This window comes from Euleptes europaea, chromosome 2, assembly GCF_029931775.1.
Source record: "Euleptes europaea isolate rEulEur1 chromosome 2, rEulEur1.hap1, whole genome shotgun sequence".
Classification (NCBI taxonomy): Eukaryota; Metazoa; Chordata; class Lepidosauria; order Squamata; family Sphaerodactylidae; genus Euleptes; species Euleptes europaea.
This window is the reverse complement of record NC_079313.1, coordinates 49,862,924-49,868,923: the sequence shown is the minus strand read 5'-3', so window position 1 is coordinate 49,868,923 and position 6,000 is coordinate 49,862,924.

Here is a 6,000-nt window from a genome sequence, read left to right as displayed (position 1 = left end):
CCCCTCTTCAGAAGGGTGACGGGAGTTTTGGCTTGGATTTGCCGCTCTCAGGATGCCCCCCCCCCCAACATACACAGGATCGCACAGGCAGGAGGAAGACCCAGAGCAGACTGGCTACCCCTCTTCAGAAGGGTGACGGGAGTTTTGGCTTGGATTTGCAGGAGGGAGATCTGTCCTGCCTTGGAGGGAGGCTGTCCCCCGGGCTTGAAACTCTCCCAGCCAATCGCCGTTCACAGGGGAGGAGAAATTATCCGACATGGGCGGGGACAGTTGGTCCGAACCCAGGAACGTTTTTCATGGAGCAAAAAAACCCGCGTAGCAACCACAAAGAACGGACCAACACAGGTTTGAGAAGACGTGGAGTTGACGTGGTTTTTCTGCTAAAACTCGAAGCGTTCATGAAAAATGAAAAATTTGAAGCGGGGCAAAACAAAGGCCAAACCTCTGTGAAAAAATGACCTATGATTCTATGAATTTACCTGTCATGCTGTTCCTGAGTGTGCTCTGCCCCCCCAGGAACAGAATTTCAAGGAGGTTACTGTGCTGTAGTGAGAAGGAGGAGGAAAGTTCTGCTTCACTGGGAGAAGTTCCTTTCCTTCAGCAGAATCAACCTTTGGATCCAGCTTATAATGTCTAAAATCCAAAAAAGTGTACCCAGCAGACTTTAAAAGTAAATTGTGCATGCTGCTGAAATGTACATGCTTCTGAAAATTATTTTCAGGTAATAAACAATAAGCATTTAAGGTGTGAAATATTACCATCTGCTAAACAGTTGAACAGACAAATTGTTAGAACAATAATGCAAAAATGGCAGTTGTATTTGTAGGAATCTGCTTTGCTGCAAATTTAATGGTTTTCCCCTTTATTAGGTTATTTAATGAAAATATCCAAGGCAATGCTGACTGTCGTGAATTTTCTTAATACTTTCACCCCTAAAGCCATTTATTTTTTAAATGATTTTTGCAGAAAATGTAGGATAGAGGTTATTTTTCTGGACTGAAATGTAATGTTCAATCTAAGACAAATTACTTATTTTAAAAAAAGAACATATTTTAAAGCCTGTTTACTGCTAGCATGCTCTTGTCAGATCTCAGAAGCTAAGCAGGGTCAGCCCTGGTTAGTATTTAGATGGGAGACCACCAAGGAATACCAGGGTTACTATGCAGAGGAAGGCAATGGCAAACCACCTCTGTTAGTCTCTTGCCTTGGAAACCCTACTGGGTTGCCATAAGTCATCTGTGACTCGACGGCACTTCACACAGATACACACTACTAGGTCATCCATGTAACTAGGAACACTTTCTGCATATATTCCTAGTTGCTTTCATAAAATATTCACAAGGGATCTAGACTTCATGTTTAATTTAACAAATGTCTAGAACTGTACATCAGAAACCTTCATGACTACAATTGAGAAACTGAAAAATAATAAAATCTTGTTTCCCATTTTATATAAAAATCCTAAACTTTGTAGGGAAAATAAAGGAAAGAAGCTTTTTGCTGGTGAATAATCATAATTCTGAAGAAATTTCAATTAAAAAAGGAGCTTGTGGGCACTGGCCAAGCTCATTGTTCTTAGAAATGCTAAAGCCTGGATTCGAAATCCAGCCAAAGCTAAATATTTTTTAGTTCCATGAATTTCATAATATTGGGTCCTACCATTAGGTCCTGTTGGCATCCATATGATTCTCCAGCACAAGGCAGCTACTACTAACAGAAGAAACCGGAGGAACACTTGGGTGCTAATGGAATGAAATGTAGGGTCCAGGCCAAAGTGAAGCATATGTAATTCTCCCACTTACATGCCAAAGTGTTAAATGAAGTGCTTAAACTTTGCCTAATTCTCTTATAAGAGTAGTTGTTACATAGGTCTGTGCTACATTTGCAATTAATTCTGAAGCATAATAGGCAAGTGACTCTCAAGGAATATGAATCGCTTGAGACAAACAGTTATGGACTCCATGTAGTTTTCTTCTTGGATCAGATTTGTCCTCCAGTGTCTGCTGTAGTTCAAATATCAGACACAAATATGATTATCATCTTTTCTTGGAAACGTGGCAACAATCTACAAAGCACATTCTGGTATAGTGACAAACCAAATGAGTTCCTTGTTGCAGTGGTTTCCAACTTTTTGGGTATGGTGACCCACTTAAGAAAAAGAAGCAGAACATACACAAATTAACAACACTGCAAAAAGCTTGGGGCCCATTTTCACAAGCTTCACTGCCAACAGGTTGGGAGATGCTTCACTAATGTATGTATGTTCAAAAGCCTAACTATTGGAATGGCTGGAAAAATATGTGCCATGAGGAGGGAAAATGCATTGCATGTTTTTTGGAGTACAAAGTATACAATTGGGCCATGGGGGAACAAGACCTAAGAGGCTGGTTAAATACAATTTTTATTGGTCAATTTGCAGTCAATAGCTTTACCAATGATACCTTATAAAAACGTTTTATCATTTGGCTCTCCTGCATAGTATTCTCCTTTTCAGTGAGGTTGTCCTCCTTTTGGTTCCATTGGATAACCGCTTCTCCCCATCACTACCTTGTTTGTATTATATACAGTAATGGAGAATGGTGAAATAAACACCAAGGCAGTTTTGCGTTTCTGAAGATTTGGCAGAGAATCAAGACATAGAAGCACATGAACAGCTTTGCATCCTGAAGAGAAAGGTCTAGGATGTGTCTCTTGAGTCATGAAGATGCACTGCAATTTAATGGAGGAAATGGTGTATGGATGTATCCCAGAAGAAAGGACTGTGCGCTACAGAATTATTTCTGGGCCTTCAGTCAGGGTAGCTGCATACATTGTACAGGGCTTGTGTTAAAGATTTAGTGTGCTGGTGCGGGGACACCATAGCACATAAGGTAGATACATACATCTTTATTTTAACATGAAAACATGCTGATGAGACCAGCAGTTAATCATAGCTCTCCAGAGCTTGTTTTTCTGATGAACACAATGAAATTAGTATATGTATCCACAGTTCGTGTTATGTGTACCTGTTAAAACCATAATGTGTAACTTTGAAGGATGTGATCTTGCTCTGCCTATGGGAAAGGAAAGGTTTGGAGGTATCCACTCTGTTGGCTGTACATCAGAGGATGGCAACACAAAACCTTCTGCTCCTCCCTTGGGAGATTTTGCTGTCAAAACATTCAGACGTCTGTTGCCAGGAACAAGAATCAGCTCCCTGCACAGTGGGATCTGAGTCATTTGATGTCACATGGGATGGAGGAGAGAAAGGGAGACAGCAAGGGAAATATGGGAGAGGGGAAACTGGGGGGAGGGGAAACTAGGTAGTGTTTACTTCTTTCCTTTCACTTTGCTATTCAATGATGGCAGCTGATATGGGTGGGCGGACAGACATGGGTATTTCACAAGTCTCAAGCACTGCTTTGCACGCTAGTAAACGGCAAGAAGAAATAGGCTGACCCAACCTTCAGTTGCTTCCCACTCTTGACTCTTTTGTTGTTTGTTCTTTTCTTGTTTGCTCATGGTTTTCCTTGTGCACTTCGTCCTCCATGTGCATTGTGCTCAAAACCTTTGATGAAATGGCTGTGATTCACAAGAGTGCCCCTGTTTTCTATACATGTTAATGAGGACCACTTTTCATATTGGGAGTAAAATGTAACTTCAAGTCATGAATTTTCAAATCATACAGCTCCCATGGACCTTGAAATGTCCAATTATGCCATAGTCTTTTAGGATGAGAAACTGTGCTGATCTGTTTAACCAGGTGTGACAAGTCTTCCCCCCACCTTACTGAGGGGGGATGCACACAACCTCCTAATGTTTTCAGGATCTAGGTTAACTTTGAGCTATAAACCTTCCCCTCCGTTTCCAGGTGTTTTACAGCTAGCGAGTGTGTAGGCTTTGGGTTCACTGCTGTGAGGTAAGTCTTGTGCACAAGGAGATTATTGAGATCACTGAGGCTGGATTAATATATTTACTGGTTGGTTTTAAAGGAACAAACCAGCAGCACAGGGCTCCAGGTAGACAAAGTAGAGACCTGGCTGAGGCACAAAAATTTAAACTGGTTATGACTTCAGAGAGTAGTTAGACTTTTCTACAATGCTTCCAGGCACAAACAGACTTCTACTGATTAGCCACTAGCGTGGATCCTCTCTCACACCCGGGATTCCACCCACACCAGCCTGCCCTTTCCCTAGAGTCAGACTAAATTGTACAAGGTGTGCTCATCACCAGAGACAGGCCTAACAATTGAGCACTCTCTTCTCTCCCAGAGACAGAGCTGAAGCGATCAAGATGTCATAGTCCCGTTGTACACGGCATTGGTCAGGCTGCACCTGGAGTATTGTTTGCAGCTCTGGAGGCCTCAATTCAAAAAATGATGTGGACAGAATCGAGCAGGTTCAAAGGAGAGACAGATGAGGATGATCAGGGGCCTGGATACCAAGCCCTATGAGGAGAGACTAAGGGAGTTGGGAATGTTTAGTCTGGAGAAGAGGAGGTTGAGGGGGGACATGATTGCTCTCTTTAAGTATTTGAAGGGCTGTCACTTAGAGGAGAGCAGGGAGCTGTTCCTGTTGGTAGCAGAGGATAAGACTCGCAATAATGGGTTTACATTGAGGGTAGAACCGTACCGGCTGGATATTAGGAAAAAACTTTTACAGTAAGAGTTGTTCGACAGTGGAATCAGCTACCTAGGGAGGTGGTGAGCTCCCTCACACTGGCAGTCTTTAAGCAGAGACTGGACAAATACTTGTCAGGGATGCTCTAGGCCAGTGGTTCCCAAATTGGGCAGTAGTACCCCGTAGGGGCAGTGGGATTAGCTAGGTGTGCACTAAGAGGCAAGGGAGCAGCAGGGGGGCACTAGAGGTGGGCCCGTTCAATTGCGTTGTTGGATTAGATAGGGTGTGCTGGGGCTGATCCTGCATTGAGCAGGGGGTTGGACTAGATGGCCTGTATGGCCCCTTCCAGCTCTATGATTCTATTATCTGCCACACTCCCAGGTAGAGCTACCCTTCACTCTGCTCTTTTTTCTGAGCCAGACCTGAGCTGTCACTCCTCTCTCCTTGAGGCAGAACTCAACTCCCTCTCCTCCTCTGTCCCCACCAACATCTCATCCCCCTTCTTGAAGGTAATTGGATGCTGGAGCAGCACTCCTATGGGCTCATCTGAGTGGCTGATTTTCTCTTCAGGGGTAGGACAGCCTCCTTCCTTTCTGTTACACCAGGTTTAAAAATGAATTGTTGAGGTGGGGAAATTTAGGAAATTTAAAAGGGGAAATCTGGCACCTTGACCAGTGGCACCCAAACCTGGAAATAAGATACGATCTGTGTTCTCAGCACTGGTGGTTGCTGTCAAAATCCTTTTGCCCTGTGTGCTATTAATACCACTTATATTTCTTTACCATGTGTTTTGGTCTAATTCAGAGCGGTTCAGCTCTGTCTCTGGGAGAGCCAGCGTGGTGTAGTGGTTAAGAGCGGTGATTAGGAGCTGTGGACTCTAATCTGGAGAACCAGTTTTGATTCCTCACTCCTGCACATGAGTAGCGGACTCTAATCTGGTGGACCGGGTTGGTTTCCCCATTCGTACACATGAAGCCAGCTGGGTGAACTTGGGCTAGTTAGAGCTCTCTCAGCCCCACCTACCTCACAGGGTGTCTTTTGTAGGGACAGGGAAGAGAAGGTGATTGTAAACCGGTTTGATTCTTCCTTAAATGGTAGAGAAAGTCAGCATATAAAAACCAACTTTTCTTCTTCTAATTGCTCAAAGCATTTGTACATCATGTTGCATAGCTCTGTGGGCAACTAGCTTGTAAATACATTTAGAAACAACAGAAGTAATGTAACACTGCTTACTGCCCTATGCTTACTGTGCCAGTGTGACATATTGGTTAGAGTGTGTGACTGGGCATGAGACACCTTGGTTAGAGTCCCTGCTCTGCCATAGAAGTTCACCAGGTGACCTTTGGCTCATCACATTCTCTCATCCTAACCTGCCTTACAACATGGCTATTGTGAGGATAAG